The sequence below is a fragment of the Eptatretus burgeri genome, chromosome 4 (genome assembly GCF_056783735.1).
Source record: "Eptatretus burgeri isolate ZD-2024b chromosome 4, Ebu_testis_v1, whole genome shotgun sequence".
NCBI lineage: Eukaryota > Metazoa > Chordata > Myxini > Myxiniformes > Myxinidae > Eptatretus > Eptatretus burgeri.
The window spans coordinates 24,420,913-24,443,583 of NC_140964.1; the positions used below are offsets into that span (position 1 = coordinate 24,420,913).

Sequence of the window (22,671 nt, forward strand, 5' to 3'; positions counted from 1 at the left end):
TAATTCTTTTAGATTTACACCAAAAATGAATTACTTTACAAGATTGATTAGAGAAATGAATGTAAAGTATGAGGATGATAACACACCTTTCCTTACAAGGGAAGAAACTGAACGTATAAGAGAAATGTTCAAAGGATTGTTGTTGTATATTATTCATGGATGTAATTTTCAGGGAAATATCAACACAAGATATTGTATAAATAAAATAATGGATTATCTTGAAATTAAACCTGAACTTAGGATAAAATATAGAGTTTCTAAAAAGCTAATAATAAATTAAATAACCTGTTTTTCAAATATATAAATGAATGATTTTTTACCTATTTGGGAAAATAAGATAAAATTTAACAACCATAAAAATCTCCCAAATTCATTAAGATGTCTCATAGTTGGTTCAAGTGGATGTGGAAAAACCTGCTTACTTTTAAAAATGCTCCTCACTCCCAACTTTTTAGATTATGATAATTTAATAATTTTCACAAAGTCGAGTTTTCAACCAGAGTATCAACTACTCTCACAAGGTTTTAATGCTGGTCTTCAAAAGAAGATATAATAGGTTTATTTAAACGTCAAAAAAACCTAAATGATTATAACATTGAAGATATAATTCAACTATTTTGTGATACACAGAGATGTAAAAAGAAATCAAATCTTATAACTTGTATTCTTAGTGATAATAAGGATGATATACCGTCTCCCCAAGATTTGGATAAATCAAAAAAGAACCTCGTTATCTTTGATGATTGTGTTAATGAGAGAAACCAAACGGTAATGGACAGCTACTACACAAGAGGGAGACATTCTTCTTGTAATTGTATTTATCTTAGTCAATCATACTTTCAACTTCCTCGTCGTTCCATCAGAAACAATGCTAATACTTTTATTTTATTCAAGTTAAATTCAATAGATATCAATAATTTTTGGAGAGATAATTGTTCTACATTATGTAGTAAAAAGAAATTTGAGGATTATATGAAGCACACGACTGAAAAATATAAATATATTGTTGTGAAACAAGATGAGATATTAAGGGATATATTTTTTGTTTTATAAACAATTACATATATAAATGACAACTATTATTATAAATCTTGTGGGTAAATCTGCTTCTGGAAAAAACTTTCATAAATCAAGGTTCTTGTGTAGTACAAATGAGAATATTGTAAATTTACTTAAAAAACACCCCGTGATACGCATTGTATCAACAACAACTAGAGCAATAAGACCTGGAGAAGTAAAGGTGAAGATTATCACTATATTTCAGTGGAGGAACATATGCGATTGAGGAATGAAGGACAAATATTTGAGGAGGTTTCTCTTGGTACAACAAAATATTCACATTGTAAGAGTGAGTTAAAGAAACTAAAATCTGGTGGTGTTGGGATATTAGAAACTAATCCAGAAGGAACGAGACAAATTATTAAATATCTGAGCGGAGTGAAGATTTTATCATTCGGTTTTGATGTTGATGAAGAAACTCAACACAAACGTATGAAAAGCAGAGATGCAAGGATTAGTGAAGAAGAAATTACAACTCGCATTAATGTTAATAAAGAATTTGATGAAATATTTAAAGAAAAGGATTTATTTGAACACATCTACTTGAATGATGAAGAAAAGGAAAATTTCCCTGTTGATCTTTACAATTCATTAAATGATATTTTACAATAAATAAATGGATACAAAAGAAAGAGCAAGAAGATTTAAGGAACATCAAGAGTTGGTTTCAAAAGTTGTAAAACAACAGGAAGACATAAAGAAGAAACGCAGACAGAAACTAACGGGCGAAGAAGCATTTGAAAAAAAACAAGAGAAATTTTTTAAACCACTTTTAAAAACTTCCCAAGAAAAAATGAAAGATGTTTCCACAGTTCCCACAGTAGAATATACTCCTAGAAAGCTTCAAATGTTAAAAGATTTCAGTCAAATGACGGAGGAAGAATTAGAGCATTTAGGAGAATTAGAATATGATGATGAAGGTTTATTTCAACAACTGGAAGAGATTAATCAACCCCTGATTATATTGTGAATGCTGTTCAAAACAATGAATATTCAGCGGATTCAAAAACCAAAGCAGGACTCATTCCAACAGAACAACCAGCAATATTTCATCTTGTTCAAGAAAAGGTATTGATATTTAATGATGAATTAAGGTTCTTAAGTTCTGCTCAACCCCTGTTAAACTAACTCCGAGATTAATGTTTCTTCTCACAAAAGATGGAAGACAAGGTTCAACTGTGAGGGATGAATCAAAGTATATTGATAAACCATTGGATATGGAAAATAATGATGATAGAGTATATATTGATTTGCTGAACACTCTAAATTATAAGGTTATTCTTTCTGGTAAAAGTAGGAAGAATGAGAAGGAGAAACACATTATTCAGGCTTTAAGTATCCTTGGTTCAGGTATTAGTTTTCTTCCAAATGACCCATCGCAATTAGTTAATAGACTGTTATTGTTGTTCGGCAGTAAGAAGGCTGGAAATAACAATTGTTTTAATGAAGCATCAGCCATTTTAGACCAGTTGATGAACATGAAAATAATTAATAAATCTCAATATAAAGACATTTTAACTCATATTAAATAAGATGAGAAGCACAATCCTGAGTTTTAATTTCACAACAAGCGACCACACATCTTCATTCCCATACCCACTACAACTTGACACAACAAAAGAATATGAGGCATCTTTATTGTCCATGGAGACTTATAATACCTTATTTAATATAACCGAGAAAAATGACAAGTTTAGTTATAATCCGGGAAGTGGATACAAAACGATAACAGTCTCACCGGAGCATACGAGATTTCTCAAATATCTTCCGAAATTGCTCGTCTTATGAAAGAACAGGGTGATGAACCAAAAAATATTATTATAAACATTCAAAAACATACTTCAAAATCAACGATTAAAGTTAAAAATAACTACAAGGTTGATTTCACAATTGATAATTCATTTAGAGAGTTATTAGGTTTCTCCTCAAAAAAGATTGAAACTAATGGGACGTTTTACAGTGATAATGTCATTCAAATATCCTCAGGAATAAATTCGGTGTTAATTCACTGTGATTTGATTGATGGTGCTTATAATGATGGATTAAAAACAAATACAATATTTTCATTCAGCGCATACTCAACCCCAATTGGTTATAAATTCAATATGGAGCCTAAAAATTTGGTTTATCTACCTGTGTCAGGAAAAACCATACACAGAGTAAATTTTAGGATAACCGACCAAGATAATCGTGTGATCTCTTTTAATGGAGAAGTTATATCCATCAGAATTCACCTACGTGAAGTTTTTCAATAAATAAATACGATGGTTATTGTGAGGAAGCACGAGTTGGGAAAATATAAAATAATTACAGGGGATGGGATGTTCCTTTCCCCGTACTACAAGGGTGAAGGTATGTATCTTGGTAGAGGATACTATAAACCTAAGAGACAAAGGGGTGTTGGACATCAATTTAGAGGAGATGGGATAATTGATACTCTCATGGGTATTGGTTCAACTATTCTTAAACATAAAGACCTAATTGGTTCAACTGCTTCTGCTGTGGGAAATGTAGCAGGTGCTGTAAAGAGTATAAAAGATGCTCAGAAAGAATCTCATAAATTACAAGCAATAAAAGAAATTAAGAAAGGTAAAACTCAGTTGTCCCCCAAGAACGACAGAAAATAATTCAAATACTTGGATCAGGGTTTCAAAAGTTTTAACATCTTTTTTCCTAAATAAATACAAGTATGGAAGCAATTGATAGTATCTATGATTTGGATGATACTATTATTATCTCAAACTCCACTAAAAAAGAAGATTACTTCAAGGTAAATGCAATAACTGGAACAGACTGGAATACAAATGGTACAAAAAGTTTTGAAATAAATAATCAACAAACCTATTTGAATCTCTCCGAAAGTTTCTTGTTGTGTAAATTTAAATTCACTAAGGCTGGGAATAACACAAACGCTACACTTGTAAATGATTTCTTCTGGAAAATGTTTGATAGTGTGCGATTGTATATTGGAACACAAGAAGTTGAAGCGGTTGATTATGTCTCTGCTGTATCTGAAATGATGAAATTTACACTCTATACATTCAGTGATAGAATGGGAAAGGGGTCTGTCGAAGGTTTTATTCCTGATATGTCAACGGGAACAAACACAGACCCTGGATATATTCAAAGGAAAGGAATGTATAATGATGATACAAAAGCAGAAAATAGTTTTACTGTGGCAGTTCCTCTTAAAGGTATATTTGGATTTTGTGATTATGATAAAGTTCTGTATGGTCTTAAAATTAGATTTCAACTACAAAGGAATGATAATGAAAATAGATTGCTTTTTGGTGTTGGTAATGCTTTTGGTGATCAGAATAAATTTGTAATTGAGGAGATGAGTTGGTATATCAGTGAATATACTCCTAATCTTAAAACAGAAGAGATGTTGAATCGAAGACTTAACTCAAAAAACCACTCAGTGTATCATACCTCAAAAGAAGATGTCAACACGTTAAACTCAATCAAACTACTTACACGTGGAATTTGGGTGTTCTGGAAGGAAAGCCACGATATCTGTGGATGATTTTTAAAAAGCCAGATGGTGATACTGCGACTGATAAGAATAATGCATTGAGTGATAATGCTAAGGTGAAACAACTTCGCGTTTCTCTAGATGGAACATTTTATCCACGAGATAGATTGGAAATTAATTGGGAAAAAAATGATTTTGCTGAAGCATACAAGTCTTACCAAAAGGTGTGTGAAAGTAATGGAAATAAAGAACCTATTTTGGATATGACAGCATTTAAAAGTTTGTATACAATCTATACGTTTGACCTGAGCGCTCAAAAAGAAACTATAAAGTCTAATCGAGTGGATACTTCCCTATACATTGAAAGAGGAGAGAGTGAAGAAGTTGATACATATTGTTTGCTTTTGGAAGAAACAGAATTGCAGATTAATACAGATAATGGTGTGATGATTAGTCTCACATAATTTTTTGTTAAATAAATGAGTGGCAAAGTACCAACTGGGGTATATGTTAATCAAATCAATCTTCATAAACTATCATCTTGTGTTCAAAATCAAAAGCCTTGTACGATTAACGTTAATACAATTCAGAGAAAAGGAGCAGTAAGAATTGATGTTTTGCTCACAAGAGAACAGGTTAAAATCTTGAATGACACTGGCTCACTTAAAATTAAAATGACAAAACCAATGTTGAAAAAATATTCAATAAGAGAGACGAGTGGAGGATTTCTCCCATTTCTAATTCCTTTATTTGCTGGTTTAAGTGCGGTTGGAGCATTGACGGGTGGTATTTCAACAGCGGTCAAAACTGCCAACGAAAGGAAGGCTCAACTCCAGGCTCAAAAGAATTGGAAAGACATAACAAAGAGTTGGAGAAACAAATTAGTGGAAGTGGTGTAATTGTAGATTTTGCTGAAAAACTTGAAGGTCTGCCTGATAAAGCGAGATTGTTAGTTGGAGATATGCTTTCTTCTATAGCACAAGCAGGTGTAAAATTAACGAAAAGAGGTAATGGATTATATCTTTCTAATAAATAAATGAGCATTGATGAGTGGTTGAAAGAATTTGGAAAGAATACAACATCAAATTTACAACTTGCCAAATATTGTAAGAAATTAAAAATTCATAATGTGGTTATTTGTATGAGAGATGAATTAACAAATGTGTCGAAACATACAAAGAATATTATTATGAACTTAGAAGATAATGATGGGAACGGTTCTCATTGGGTTTGTATTTTTAATAGTCAAGACAAATATTATTTTGATAGTTTTGGTCTTCCACCACCTGTTGAAGTCATAAAATTCTTACAGAATGGTGTTTATCAAACATTTCAAGTCCAAGAATTAAATTCCAAGTGTTGTGGTCAATTATGTCTATATGTGTTATTTCAACTCAACAAAAATAAAAAATTTTATGATATTATTTTTAATCTAATATAAATGACTTATGTTGGTAAAGATGGTTCTATCTTTGGTGTATCTCAAGAACTGGATATTGATTTATCAAATTATTACACAAAGGCACAGGCTGAACGACATAAATATAATATAAACAAAAATATTAACATGAAAAATGCTTATAAATTAAAAAATTATCCAAGCCCGACTGACGCAAATGACTTGGTGAGATTAAGCGATTTATCACAATATATATATACTTAAATAAAACGGCTGTGTATTCTAAAGATACAGAAGTGTTGATATTATCTCCAGGTCATACAGAATTCACAGTTCGAATTAAAATAAATTTTTATAAAGAAGGGCGTATCGTTTGTATGAGAATAGAACAATGGGGGTATGATATGAATGATTTAGGGTATAATTGGTCATTTAAAATTAACCTCGAAGACCTGGAACAATTAAATCAGTCTCGTAAGGAAGAATATTATCCACTTGGTATCGAGAATGAGTTTTGTGGAGCCACGATTAGTAAACAACAAATAAAAGAATTTAATAAGGGTAAATATAATAATGGTTTTGCCCTTGTTTATCTCATGAAAACAGAAAAAACAGGATTATATATAATAAGTAAGGAAATACAAAATGATTTAACTATGGGAAGATGGGGAGGTGTTTCGTGCCATAATATTATTCTAACATATATTTCTAATACATAAATGACAGCAAGAAGGCTTCAAGAAAATTATCATTTCTGTGTTCAAGCATACCTTCAAGAAAAGGGTATTCGGTATTTTAATAAATATGTTCTACAACATAAGAATGAGGTATTTTCAATAAAAGATTGGCATTATGCTGATGTTGATAAACCAACAACTTTAGATTTAATTAGAATGTTAAATAATGAAAAAATTATAAGGTTAAGAAAAGGTAAGGCTCTTTTAGAAATTCAAAAGAAATTTTATTGGTATCCTGTTGTAAAAAAAATTATTTTGGATACAGGAATAACAAGAAATCCTGATGAATATATGTATAATATTCTATGGGGTGTAAACGATTCAAGTATAGTAAGGGATGAGGAAGGAGTTGAAGAAGAGAGGGAAGAGGAGGAAAAGGAGGAGGAGGAGAGAGAGAAGGAGGAAAGAGAGAAGAGAGAGAGGGAGGAAAGAGAGAGAATGAATAAATATCAAAATATGGAAACCAGTGAGATTCAAAAAAGAATAGAGGTATTAAAGAAATTAACTTATCTCACCAGGGAGGAATACAAAGAATTAAAAAGTCTATTTACAATACTTTCGACAAGACTATCGACATCGAGAAGACATGTATTTTAATTCAAGTTTTTTTCTTAAATAAATGGAGGAGAGAGTGAAGGCATTTCTAAGGATTCTTTATGTTTTAAAAATTAAGATTCAAATGTGCATGTTGGAAACTAAAAAGGTTTTTGCACTCTGCAGAAATTTTTCTCATAAATAAATGAGTTATTGTCTCAAATGTAAAAAGAAAACTAATACTAAAAATATTTCATATATTAAAAGTAAAAATAACAGGGTTATACAAAAAGGTATATGTTCGGTGTGTGGTTCAAAAAAAAATCAATTTATCTCCAAACACAAACTCGGAGGAGATATACAAAAGTTTTTATCAGGAAGTAAATTTACAACTACTGGAATACCAGGGGAATTACATCTTCCAGGGTATTCTTTCTGTGGTCCAGGCACAAACTTGGATAAAAGATTAGATGAGGCAGACAATCCTAAATCCTGGAGTAAACCAATCAATAGAGTTGATGAAGTGTGCATGAGACACGATATTGATTATGGGAATACCACAACGTTGGAAGAAAAGCATGAAGCCGATAGAGAAATGTTATATAATTTGTCTCTGATACAAAATCCAACCTTGAGAGAAAAAGTTGATAGGTTCATCGTGAAGAAGATGATTAGTGCTAAATTGAAACTTGGACTTGGAAATTCAAAAACTTATAGGCTCTAATGATGCCATTAAGACTGAAGAGCAATTAGCTGATGAATTACATAAACCAATATTCACAAAGTTTCAGAGAAGGAAAGTTTATTCCAAGGAAGTTGATTATATCTGGTCTGCTGATTTGATTGAACTCAATAATGATAAGGGGTACAAGTATGCTTTAACCGTTATTGATTTGAGGAGTAGATATGCGTGGGTTGTCCCTTTAAAAAACAAAACAGGTAATACTCTTATGTTAGCTTTTCAACAGATATTTAATAAAAGTAAGAGAAAACCTAAGAAATTGTGGACTGATGAGGGTAGAGAGTTTTATAACAAGACATTTATGAATTTTTTAAAAAATAACAGTATTACATTATACAGTACCTTTAATGAAGGGAAGGCAGTTGTTGTTGAACGTTTTAATCGTACCTTAAAAGAGAGACTATATAAAAAATTCACACAACTCGGTTCACAACAATGGTTATCTTTTATTCAGGATATTGTGGATAAGTATAATGACACGATTCACACGTCAACGAATATGAAGCCATCAGAAACATTTACAAAATTAAAATATGAAAAAGAGATTAATGTCAGAAAACCTAAGTTCAAAGTTGGTGATATCGTAAGAATATATAGGTGGAAATCTCATTTTGAAAAGGGTTTTACTGAACGATGGACGAAAGAACTTTTTAAAATTGTTGATGTAATAGATACAGTTCCTTGGACTTATAAAATATATGATTTGGAAGGGGAAGAGATTTTAGGTTCATTTTATTCACAGGAATTACAAAAGACAAAACTAAGCATATAATACACCTTTGTGGACACTAGAGGGACAAGTCCGAGGTGTATTACAGTATATAATGTGTGTCAAGGGGGACGTTCTTAGATCTGTGAACCCCAAACACAGAATCCTCAACTGAATAGTCAAGGCTTAACTTTTGTTTGTGTGTGTGTGTGCAATGGGAGCAATAGGTTGGCGCTTCACTCCCTCCTACTATACACCGTTGTGGACACTCGAGGGTCAAGTCCGAGGTGTATAACAGTATATAATGTGTGTCAAGGGGGACGTTCTTAGATCTGTGAACCCCAAACACAGAATCCTCAACTGAATAGTCAAGGCTTAACTTTTGTTTGTTGATGTGTATGTGTGTGTGTCCCAACCCTCACATTCAAAATCTCAACCCCAACCCTCACATTCAAAATCTCAACCCCAACTCAATCCTCGCCCAACACAATGTCTTTTTCAAAATGAGATTTCCACCTATATATATATATTTTTACGTTTTTTTTTCTTCTTCCAATTCTGTCTTTTAAGGCTTTCAGGTTTGATGACGTAGAAAGGGGGAGTAAGCCTGCACTTTCTTCCCAGAACTTTCTTGATCTTGCTCCCATCAAGCACCATCCGACAAAGAACTACATCGATAGGTTTAGATCCCAAAGAGTGATAGCAACTCCAAAAGTCTCCAAAATATAAATAAATAAAATAATAATAAGAATAAATAAATAAATAAATAAAAGCCCCCAAAAAAGTTTCAAGTGTTCAACATAAACCCAACTTTCCAAGTCTTCAAGGTATAACCACATTCCCGTTGAGTTTCCAAGATATGTATCACATTGTGAGTTATCAATCCAGAACCCACATTTCAAGTATTCAAAGTAAAACCAACTTACAAAGTCTCTTAAGGATAACTCATTTACTGATTTTTTCAAAATTTGTGAGTCTCCAAGGTAGGACCCATATTTAGAACCATCTTGGCAGAACCCTTTTCCTGAGTCTCCAAGGTAGTTATTTAAACCATCAAGGCAGAACTCATTTACTGATTTTTTCAAAATTTGTGAGTCTCCAAGGTAGGCCCCATATTTAGAACCATCTTGGCAGAACCCTTTTCCTGAGTCTCCAAGGTAGTTATTAAAACCATCAAGGCAGAACTCATTTCTTGATTTTTTCAAAATTTGTGAGTCTCCAAGGTAGGTCCCATATTTAGAACCATCTTGGCAAAACCCTTTTCCTGAGTCTCCAAGGTAGTTATTTAAACCATCAAGGCAGAACTCATTTACTGATTTTTTCAAAATTTGTGAGTCTCCAAGGTAGGTCCCATATTTAGAACCATCTTGGCAAAACCCTTTTCCTGAGTCTCCAAGGTAGTTATTTAAACCATCAAGGCAGAACTCATTTACTGATTTTTTCAAAATTTGTGAGTCTCCAAGGTAAAACTTGTATTCTGGCTCATCAAGGTATAACTTGTTCAGTGGGTATTGTCTTGATAACTCACAATGAGTACTATTGCTGTAAAACTCTTTTTCAGGATTTTGCTGGTCTCCAAGGTATAACTCTTTGGTTGGGTCATCAAGGACGAACTCGTTCTGTGGGTCTTGGTCGCTCATAAGGTCTTCAACCAAGCCAACAATTTCGCCCCAAGTTGTAGCAAAAGCAGTATTTTCATTTCGTATTTCAGACACAATTTCCTGTGAGAGAAAATAATAATGTATTAATTAAGTTATTTAATTATTAAATGAGTATGCTTCAATCAAAGTTTGAAAATAGGAAAATAAAAAATCTTACCTCAATAGATAAGAGGTTTGAATCCAGTTCATCAACTTGAAGGTTTAGTTTCATAGAAGACAGAGAGTTCCAAGAAACACCAAAGTCATCCCACTCAAGGTCTTCAACCAAGCCAACAATTTCCCCCAAAGTTGTAGCAAAAGCAGTATTTTCATTTCGTATTTCAGACACAATTTCCTGTGAGAGAAAATAATAATGTATTAATTAAGTTATTTAATTATTAAATGAGTATGCTTCAATCAAAGTTTGAAAATAGGAAAATAAAAAATCTTACCTCAATAGATAAGAGGTTTGAATCCAGTTCATCAACTTGAAGGTTTAGTTCCATAGAAGACAGACAGTTCGAGACAAGCACACAGAACACCATTGCCAGCAAGAACAAATGTTTAAAATGGAGCCTGGGTTTGAAGCTTTTATAGAGAAAGACTGGTGGGTGTGGTTTCCTTTGGAAATTCCCTGGGCAAGCCTAGGCAAGCCTTCATTGGGAAATTTTTCAAAACCATAACATCCTGTAATTTTCTAGTGATTTCTTTGTGAGTCAGAGATGAACTGGAAATGATGTAAGAGTGGGCGGGGCTTAGCAAAAGTAGGCGGAGCTTAGGAAAAGTGGGCGTGGCTTAGAAAAAATACCTTATGAAAAGTGGGCGGAGCTTAGCAAAAGTGGGCGGGGCTTAGGAAAAGTGGGCGTGGCTTAGAAAAAATACCTTATGAAAAGTGGGCGGAGCTTAGCAAAAGTGGGCGGGGCTTAGGAAAAGTGGGCGTGGCTTAGAAAAATACCTTATGAAAAGTGGGCGGAGCTTAGCAAAAGTGGGCGGGGCTTAGGAAAAGTGGGCGGGGCTTAAAGAAAAGTGGGCGGGGTTTATTGAATACCTTGTGGCAAGTGGGCGCGGGCTTAACAAAAGTGGGCGGGGCTTAAAGAAAAGTGGGCGGGGCTTAACAAAAAATAACCTGTGGCTCAGGAGGTGGCCAGATGAGAGCATTAAGAGAAGTTTATCATTTCGTAATGACACAAATGGGGTATCTTAAAAAATATAAAGATTCAAATGTTTTGTTTGTCAATATTTTAGATGGGGATTATTGTGCAAAGAAAATTAAACTATTGAAGGAATTTGAGAATGAACAAATCTTTATAGGTTCAATGAGTGAGCTGTTCAACCCCCAGGTGTTCAATTCAATGAGGTTCAACCTCCAAGTTAAAAGGGGAGACAAATAAATATACCTTGGGATAAAAAGGGGATTTATTTTTAAGGAAAAAAAATATAAATCGCTGAAAATCCCCCATTCATTTACATGGGGCAAAGTGAGCCAGAATCAGTATTCTTACCCTACTTATATGTATATGTATATATATATATACATATATATATATATATATATATATATATATATGTATATATATATATATGTATATATATATATATGTATATATATATATATATATGTATATATATATATATATGTATATATATATATATATGTATATATATATATATGTATATATATATATATGTATATATATATATATATATGTATGTATATATATGTATATATATATATGTATGTATATATATGTATGTATATATATATATATATATGTATGTATATATATGTATATATATATATATATATATATATATATATATATATATATATATATATATATATATATATATATATATCGATATTGTTACGGCTGTGGAAATTCGCAGAGCACCGTACAGGTCCTTAGTTCAGTTATGACGATAAGTCTGTGTTCAGATAGATTTCCCACCGTTGCCAAATGGATATTATTCGTGTGATCAGGGCTGTGATCTTTGAGATAGTGTTTTTCTTTTACTATCGTTATTTTGGACCAACCGCCATTACTACCACCACAAAGCGCCACCAACCACAACAACCACGATCACCACCACCACCTTTTCGTCGACCGCCAACATCCCCACAGACAACGAACAGCCACCAACCCACAACAACTACGATCACCACCACCACCCTCTCGTCAACCTCCCAACCACACCATCCTCACGACCACCACGAACGCCAGCCTCACCTTCTCCACAACAACCACAACCACCTTCTCCACAACCACATTTCAACGACCACACCACTACCTCAACAACCACACCACAAACCTCTCCACATCGGATAACATCGACACCACAGATACTCATCAAGAAAGGAAACAAAGGCAACGGTAGGAAAACCCGCTGCCCCCGTGGAGTGTGGGCAGAACCACAGCGCCGAGGAGAGAAGTTCCGATAACGCTGGGATTTCCCCTCCCCCTCCTTTTCTTGCTTTCCCACGCGCCGGGACGGGGGAGGGGCGAATCGGGCCAGGGTTCAAAGTTGAAGTAAAGGAGAGGCCTGATTTTGGGCGGATGACGGCCCTGGTGCCACACTCCCTTGGCGGCAACAACCCCGAACCTCTGGAAGTTTCCCGTGCGTGCTGGAAGTAGGGAGGGGCGATGCACGCGTGGGCACAAAGGATGAGCTGAGGAGAAGGTCTGGCAGTTGTTGGGAGTCTCTCTCGAGGTCTTTTTTTGGAGCTGAGGAGAAGGATGTCCCTTTGGAGGTCGAGAGGGTCGAGGTCTCTGTCTGGAGGTCGGGAGGCCGTGGCCGCTCGCTGAGTCGTGCCTTACCATGGGTCGTGGAGATGGGATGGCGCGGGCCGCCCAAGCGAGGCCAAGGCAGCCAGCCCGGTCTCGCGGAGCCTCTGCGGTCTACACGACTCCGTGGTATAAAGACCCCAAGGGGTTTAGTCTACCCCCTTGTCCTTGAGGGGGTTTTTCCTTGCTTTTCTTTGTATGAAAGTTGTGGCGCCGAGTCCGTTAAGTAGAACTGTGATATGTGACTGTACATAATAAATAAATGGTCGTAGTTCCTTTGCATTGTTTTTGTTGCCTGTATAATTGCATGTGTGCATGCTCGAATACGTGCTTTTCTTGCATGAATACCTGACTGCATACGTGTGTAATAAATGTGCATGTTCAAATGTCACCCGCTCGTGTCCTCTTTCCCCAATTGAACTGCCATCTTGCCCTCGGAATATAGTTGGTTTTTAAATAGCTGGTAAAGCGATCGGGTCCAACGGGAGTCGCGATAACACCACCACTTGGTTATCCCAAAACGGAGCAAACTGCATTAAGCGGCTCGTGTCCGAGCGGCCCCGTTGAGGTACAATCTCTCGGTAATCTATCCGCGCGAATAATTAGGTAAATCGAAGATTTGGCGATCGTACCCTGCGGACGGAGATCTCCCCTGGCGGAGAGAGTGCGGACAAGGTTTTGGTGTGGTTAAGAACACACCCATGGCTGGTTTTCGGCATTGATCCGGAAAGCCGCGACTGAATTGTTCGTCCGGTGGGCGTACTGCCGCTATTAGTAAAACGCTGTGGTTCGCATGCCGGCGGGCGAGAATTCGCAACAATATATTCAAATATATATGTTTATTCAAATATATCAATCTATCTTTATATATATATATATATATATATATATATATATATATATATATATATATATATATATATATATATATATATATATATATATATATATATATATATATATATATATATATATATATATATATATATATATATATATATATATATAGATATATATATATATATAGATATATATATATATATATATATATATATATATATATATATATATATATATATATATATATATATATATATATATATATATATATATATATATATATATATATATATATATATATATATATATATATATATATATATATATATATAGATATATAGATATATATATATAGATATATATATATATATATATATATATATATATATATATATATATATATATATATATATATATATATATATATATATATATATATATATATATATATATATATATATATATATATATATATATATATATATATATATATATATATATATATATATATATATATAGATATATCTGGTGTTGGCGCAGTGGTTCGGGCAGCGGCTTGGGATCCAAAAGGTCCTGAGTTCAAGCCCCGTTGGGCCACTGAATTAATACACCATGGGGTTTACTCAGCTTGTCATCCTTCCGAGGTCGGCGAAATGAGCACCAGTGTACTGGACCGATGTATGCCCCGGTTAAAATAGGTGTACCATATCCCTGTGTCGTAAGAGGCGACCAGGGTTGCGTCAGGAAGGGCATCCGGCATAAAACATGTGCCAAATCACTATGCGGATCATACGGATGATCCGCTGTGGCGACCCCTAACGGGAGCAGCCGAAAGAAGAAGATATATATATATATATATATATATATATATATATATATATATATATATATATATATATATATATATATATATATATATATATATATATATATATATATAGATATACCAGACGACCCGTGAACCCTTTGGGTTCCCATTGTGACAGCGGTTGATGAGAAAAATAATTTCAAAAAAAAAAAAGATAGCTCCATCAAACTATACCGCTGAGGTTGTTTGCATTGATCAAATTCTCCTGAAGACGACTTGACTGAATTGGGAATTGGGAATTGATTTTTAAAATAATTTTTCGTTGCCCGATTTGAACGAAACTTGATACTGCACACCGCAGGTGAATGGTAAGTAAGGGGGCCCTAAAATTTTTGCGCTATCATGTACCGTTTTGGCTGTGTTTCGGGAACATACATACTGTTACGGCTGTGGAAATTCGCAATACACCATAAAGGGTCCTCAGGTGAGATATATCGGTAAGTTCATGTGTAGTTAACCCAAACCCGTTGTTTAGAGGGAATATGTGTGATTCATTCGGGCTGCGACTCTTTGAGATAGTCGTTTTTCCTTTGCTGTCGTTATTTTGGTGTAAGAACAATAACGGAGACGCAGGAGATAAATGAAATAATAGTGGAGACAAGGGAGGTAATGGGTGAAGAGGTGACTGAGTTGGCAGAGACACGGGAGATAGAGGGTGAATTGGACGGGGTTAAGGACGAGCACACACACATGGAGTTAGCGAGGCTTGATGGGGGCGAGCTGGCAGAACGAGTTGGGACCCGGTGCGAGCAGCCGGATAGCCTCCTTTGGGAACGGAGGGAGACGCTATTCTCCCTTGAAGAGAGTCACGACCAGGTGGGTTCGGTCGTGTCGAGCGAGTACAAGCGGGCGAGCGCTGCAGACAGGTGCATGTGCAGCTTGGGGGGCATGGAGGCCCTGGGAGCCCTAGAGGTGACCCGATTTCCCCAGTGTGATTGTCCCGGTGTGTGTGGTGAAAGGTGCGAGTGCGCCCCATGTGTGAGTGGTGTGGTTGCAAGTGTGCTGAAGTGCGTGCCTTCCAGCGCACCGTGTGTGGATGAGGCACCGTGTGTGGAAGGAACCACGGGTGCGTGTGAATGGTCGTGTGTGAATGGAACCACGTGTGCAAGGGAAATGGCATGCGTGAGTGAACGGCCGAGTGCAAGGGAGACCGTGTGTGTGAGAGAGCGGTATGTAAGGGAGATGACGGTCGGCATGCGGGAGCACGCAGCCGCGTCTCCCGGTGTGAATGCAATGGTGAGGTGTGTGAGTCTTGTGACACGCGGGAGTTTGAGCGTGTGGATGGAATGGAGACGACGACGGCGACGGCAACAGAGAGACAAAGGCCGAGTAGCGGCCGTAGCTATTGTTGGGACTGTGCCGGGTTTACCCAGCGGCGAGCGCGAGGTTCGGGCCGTGCTGCACACGAGACCGCCACATGCGCACTTGCGGGAGTGAAACCCGCTCCGGAAACGCCAGCGGTGAATGTTGCCGATCCCGCGGACGGACAAAGGTTAGGCTGGTAACGGATTTGGACCGGATGGGTTCTCCACGTGAGCGTGTGTGTGAAGCTCCGACGGGCAGAGCACATGTGTTCGCGTGGGGAACCCCTCAAAACGCGAGGCTTGTTTTTTGTAATGCGCAGGGTGACGTCATGGCTGCACGTATGGTTGGAATCCGGCAGGAGAGTGAATCCCTGCCGGATGGTACCGTCCAAGGAGGGACGAGGTTCACAAACAGCTGCATGACGTCACGGGCAACGTGCAAGGTGCGCAAGCTGCGAGTTGCCGCGCTGGTGCTGCGTAAGGAAAAAAGTTGAGCAAAGCACGCCTCGCATCGGGTGAACAGGATTCCCCAGGCAAGGGGTGGAAGACCCCCTTGCCCGGGCACAGGATACAACTAGCTAGGGGGAAGGGTTAGCTTAGCTAGACCGGCTTCATGGGGCAGGGGTCAGTCCTCATGGGGTCCGTGGAATGGATTAGTTAGAGGGATTGTAGTCAGATCTCGGAGGGAAAGTGATTTTAGAGGATTTCGAGGACAGAGACAGACTGTGGATGTGTAGAGGGGACAAGCTTAGCTACGTAGGTTAAAAGGAACGTGCTGTGGTGTAAGGGACGACGTGGGAGCACGAGGTAGTTCGAGGAAGTATTGAACAGGATGGCAGGATTCAGCGATGTGTGAGTTGAGAAAAGTTGTGAGGTGAGTACATGAGGAGTGAGCGAGGCCAGCGGGTCTGTGTGAATGGAGTGATTGTGGAATGCATGGTGTGATGAGTGATTGGGGGGAGGAGTGATTCCCGCCCAAGGGACCCCGGGGTCAGTGTTGAGTGAGTTAGCTGGGTTAGTCAAATTGACAAAATGGAAGTCGTTTTGCTGTTGGTGGGAAAGTAGGCTCGATACCCATTTGGAGGGGTGCAGGAGCCCTGTTGACGGGCTGGGAGCGTGGCTACGAACGGTGAGTATCGCTGAGTGGGTACCCCGGGCACTGGGCTAGTCGGCCGCGGTAGGCCAAGGGCCCATGGGGGGCCGGGATAGCGTAGTGGGCACGGGTGCGCCCGCATGATGCGGGGGCCCGGGGCGCCATTGGCCGTGTTGGCAGTGTCGTGGGCATTGGTGACCCTCGGAAAGGGGCCCGGGAAGCCAGCCTGCCACGTGAGCGTTTCACGGGAGTCGCCAGGGAGGGCACTCCCCGGTGTTTAGGAAGCTGGTAGGCTCGGAGGCAGTGTAGTGCCCGGGGGTACCAGAGCTGGAGAATCGGCAGAGGGTAGTTCCTGCCAAGGGAGCCACGCGTCCCAGCCATGAAACCGTGCAAGGGCACGAGGGAAAACTGGAGGGCATGGCCCAAAATTTGTGAGGACACCAACACAGGCGATGGGAATCTGGGTTTTTTTGAACCAGTAGTTTAAGCGAGAGGCGCTTGTTCAAAGCCCCGGGGTAGTTCAAAAGTTAAATGGATAGGGGAGAGAGGAAGTATACCCCTCCGCACCATTCATCCCTTTGCTCTCGTTGTGGGCCACTGGACCCACTTTGGGTAAAGATCGCTGAACTCCGAGGAGGCCATCCTGAGGCTTGAGTTGGGCCTCGAAGCAGGACGCTAGCCCTCCCTCATTCCCCTCCAGGAAGGGTACGTAGGGGTGGGAGTAGGCTAGGTGACGTGATAGGTTAGCCGAACAATGACAGTAAAGGGGGTTAGGGGACGATTTATAGTGGGGAAGAGTAAAAAGATAAAAATAAAATAAAACAAAAATTAATTGGGGCTAAATTGGGTTTTGACAAATTAAGGGGGTGGGTATGGACAGAGACAGGCAAAGGCGATAGGCTGGGAGGGAGACAGTTAGGTAGGTCCGAGCCTGCCTTTTGAGTGGCCAGCACCACCGCACTCCCTCCACTAACCTGCACTGCATGGCGGGAGGCCGGCCAACTTCATCGGCAGCTGTTATTTTGCTGCGAGGCCTGTATCGGTCGATCGTCTGCAGCTGTTGCTTCAAGGCCTGTGCCGGTCGATGGTCTGCCGGCTGTGGTTGTCTGCAGCGGCCCTGTTCTGCCGGCTTTGTTTGCCTGTCCACCTTTGCCATGCCATGCCTACTGCCCATGTTCACCAGCCCCCGTTCTGTTTTGATTTGCCCCCCACCCCCCTTGTGCATTCCATGTGCGCCAGGATCCGCGAGCAAGTTGCAAGGACTGTTCTGTTGGCAGCTACAACACAGGCCTGCAGTGGCGGCCCTTGCACCACTTCACCGTTGACTTTTGTCTTTATTTTTTTCTTCCTGCAGAGTCCATTGATCCTGGGCCATGGTTTAGTGTATGATTTGTAAGGTTAAGTTGTTAAGATGTACTGTAAATATGAGTGCGCCCCCGGCATGTATGTCATCGTGCCGGCAATTTATTTAAGTCGTCCGTATGAGTGGGTTTGTTTAGTTATTTACTCAGCCCGTAGGTTATTTATTTTGGGGACACGAATACACTGAATGTCGCACCCAGGGATCCGAAGGTAAAACGTATTAGGGGAGAACTACACATGATGGTACACGAGAATTTGACGACTCGGGACGAGTCTGGAAAAAGGGGAGAGGGTAGTGTTAAGGCTGTGGAAATTCGCAATACACCAAAAAGGGTCCTCAGGTGAGATATATCTGTAAGTTCACGTGTAGTTAGCCCAAACCCGTTGTTTAGAGGGAATATGTGTGATTCATTCGGGCTACGACTCTGAGATAGTCGTTTTTCTTTTTATGTCGTTATTTTGGTGCAAGAACAACAAACATCGCCACAACCAACATCTCAACGATCACGCCATTCACTACACGACGCCAACAATCACGCCATTCACACCACGATGCCACCTTCCACAACTACGCTACCACCATCTTCGCCACTTGCCATTCAACGAGCACCGTGTGGTCACGATCTCCGCGGGATGGATGAAAGGAGTGGAGTGGCAGCAGCAATCAGGGTGCGAAGGGGCATCTCCCGCCCAAAACTCCCGCTTAAATATCTCCCGCCAAGATCTCCTGCCCAAAACGCCCGCGCAAATATCTGCCGCCCGAATCTTCCTTCCCTCATCGTACGGCACGTGGAGAAGAAAACCAACAACGCCTGTGGGGTTTTCCCACCATTTTTCCCCGCGCTTGGTGAGAAAGGGGGAGCGTCCTCTCCAGATTGGCGGATGCGCGGTGTGACGCGGCCGAGGGAGAGGAACGCCCCCCTTCGAGGAATTTTCTGGAAGCGTCTTGAAGGAAGGAGGAGCCAAGAACGGAGCAGGGCGTGGGGTGGAGTGAAGGGCGGAGCCCGACCCTACAAAAGGGTGGGCGCGGAGAGTCCTGGTCGTCGGTTCCCTTGTCCCTGAATGAGAATTGTCGAGAGTTGTTGGAGAGTCCCTGCTCATGGTTCGTTCGTTTGGAGGAAGAGGTTGAGGTTCTGTTCGTTCGTTCGGGTCTGGTCGTGGTCGGGTGAACGTCGTCGAACTGGCGCAGGTCGTCGAATTGCCACGGGTCATCGAATCTGGTCCCTGGTGATTGTTCCTGGTCGGAGGGTCGTTCGGAGTCGGCGCAGCCCCGAGACCCCGCTAGTGGGACGGAGCGCCTGCCATTTCCCCCCTCCCCCTGTCCACACCGAGATAGTGGCGAAAACCCGGCCCATTCCCGCATGACCACCGTCCGAGCTGTCGGGCGGACGACACGTGCAGGCACGAGGCACGTGCCCAGTGGACCACGCCGGAGGGACTCGGAGTTGCGGTCGCCAAGGGCTGAACGACGCGCTCAGGGAAGTCGCGACTTCCTTTTCTTTAGGGGTTTTGTGTAAATGTCTGTGGGTGGCGCCAGTCTTGAGAAGTAGAACTGTTTTAAGTGTTGCCATGTGAATTGCCTTATTCGGTTGTAGATCTGCGTTGGTTCTTTGCTTGTGTTTTTCTTTGCATAAACGTATACATGTATTGCTTTTGTTCCTTTGTTTTACTGTAATACACGTACTTTCCTTGCTTCCGTGAATAAATGTGCTTGTCCGATTGTTCCCCGTTTTGCTTCGTCTTTTCCTTTTATTGAATCTCCATCTTGCATCACGTAAGGAATGAGTAGTGGGTTTAAAACGCCCGCTAAATATTCTGAACCGTCAAGGTCGACGATAACTCCGCTCGGTTATCCCTGTAGCATGGAACGAGCTGCTTAAGCGGTTCGTGTCCGGAGTCGACCTGTGGCGTGGTACAACTCCTCGGTACGCTATCCGCACGGGTACTTAGGTAAATCGACCATTCGGCGATCGGACCCTATTTCGCGTGGGTAGAATGCGGACTGAGTTGTGGTGAGGTTAAACCCCCACCCGTGACTAGCTCCCGGCGTTGTTCCGAGAGAGTCATGATTGAATTGCACGTTCAGTGGGTGAAGCGGCCGCTATTGGTTAAAAGCGGTTGTTCGCACACCGGCGGGGCGCGAATTCACAACAATACATACAAACGTACATATATCCAAGATAAGAGTTTAATAAGTATATAGAAATATCGACATATATATATATATATATATATATATATATATATATATATATATATATATATATATATATACATATATCAATTGTTGCGGCCACAGATACCGAGACACCAGCATGTCACTCAGGGGGATTAATCCCCGGTTGTCCTCTGCAGAGCCGGACCTGGGCCACCGCTCACAATTAACGTTATGGTATGGTGGGTTGTTTTAATACCACGATCGCCACCCAGTCAACCACGAGTTCCAGTGTCCGCCGTCTAATTATTCCGTTTAACTAGAGGTCACGTGCTTACCTGAGCGGGAGTACGCCCTCGGCAAAGCACCAATATGATCTGATTAGATTTTAATTCGGGCGGCCGAGCGTTTTAACCGCTGGTCCGCATGCCAACCATTTTTTGGTCAAATCTGTGGTAATTACCTCCCAGTCTATCTCGGTTCGGACAATGCTGGACCAACAGAAGGAAAGGACAAACACGGACAGGTTGGAAATCGACAAATAATTTATGAATAATTAAGTGAATAAATAAAAAGAACTTTTTATTTGCTGAGGTAAAGAAAGAATTTCAAAGCAAAATCAATCAAAATGCCAAGAAAGAGACAAAGAGCAGATGCTTATCGGGGGTTGACTTACATGCAGCTAAACACAGATAAGGGTCCCCAGATCATTGAGGGGGAGAATCGTCTCGCTCACCAGAAAGTCATCTGTGAAGCGAAGACGTCCTGAAAATGCGTGCGTGCGTGTCACGTCCGTCGCCAGCACCCAGCTTTGCCGTACACCCTCTCGCGGGGCAGCCTTGAACGCCAGTCGACCTCTGGAGGTCACGAGATCGTCCGTCACGGGTTTAGACCCTGGTGTTGTTGGTAGGTTGATAGGTTGATACTGCACACTACAGTAGGTTGATGAACCTTCATCTATTTCTCAAGCTATTCCCCTGTTATATCAGTACTGTACACACTTGTCCCATCCCAAGAGCAGTATAGCCTTGATACTATTTTGCCTCCACGTAGAAATATTTGGAAGGGTTACGGTTATTTAAGAAGATCCGCTTTGACCTCTTCATCATTCTTAAAAGTAAGACCACCAAGATGATCTTTGAGTGGTACATAGAGATGAAAATCACAAGGTGATAAATCTGGACACATGTACAAGAGCTGACTTAGAACTTGCAATTCCATCTCCACTCGAGGAGTAGTAGTTGTAGTAGTAGTAGTGGTTGTAGAAGTAGTAGGCGTCATATTTTCCATATGAGGTATATGACTGTTATCGTATAGGAAAGTCACGCCCTGAGACAACATGCTTGGCTTGTCTTCTGTGTATGGCTTGGTTCAATTTAGTGCATAACGAGCCATTGTAGTACTGAACTGTGCATTAATGGCTTTCCCACGTTGAACAAATTCCACACGAATTAAACCATTGAGGTCCCAAAACACAATTGCCATATGCTTTCTGGCTGATGGCTAAACCTTGAATTTTTTTTGGTCGTGAGGACCAAGAATGTCGCCACTCTATGCTGGCTCGCTTTTATTCTTGTGTAAAATGATGGACCTATATGTCTCATCACATGTCACAATCTTCTTTAAGAAATCATCTCCCTCCCTCTGATAGCGATATAGGTCTGTTGCGATGATAATGATGATGATGATCTTGATGATGATGAGGAGTCGAAGGAGGAGGATGGTGATTATCATGATTTAATCTCCTTTCCAGGATGTCGGTGCTGCTGTCGTTTCAAGCAAAGGGAGCACACTGGTTGGTTTGCCGTTGCTTTCCCAGCAGTACTACTCAGGATAGGAATTTGAAATGTATCCACGGTGCAGGCAAACAACCGCCAACTCTAAAATACACCACGGGATCTTTAACGTCCACAAGAATTCAATGCTGACAGATGTACGAACAGCGCATTCGTTCCTGACGTCATTATAAAT

General features: G+C 39.9%; 1 long non-coding RNA gene across 1 annotated transcript; it reads right to left on the minus strand.

Annotated features, from left to right (window-relative positions):
• Positions 1-9,975: 9,975 nt before the first annotated feature.
• Positions 9,976-11,299, minus strand: LOC147027636 (uncharacterized). Its single transcript, XR_015057155.1, has 3 exons — positions 10,748-11,299; positions 10,474-10,650; positions 9,976-10,376 (listed from the first exon to the last, which is right to left on the minus strand). It is a non-coding gene; the product is annotated as an uncharacterized LOC147027636 (long non-coding RNA).
• Positions 11,300-22,671: the final 11,372 nt, after the last annotated feature.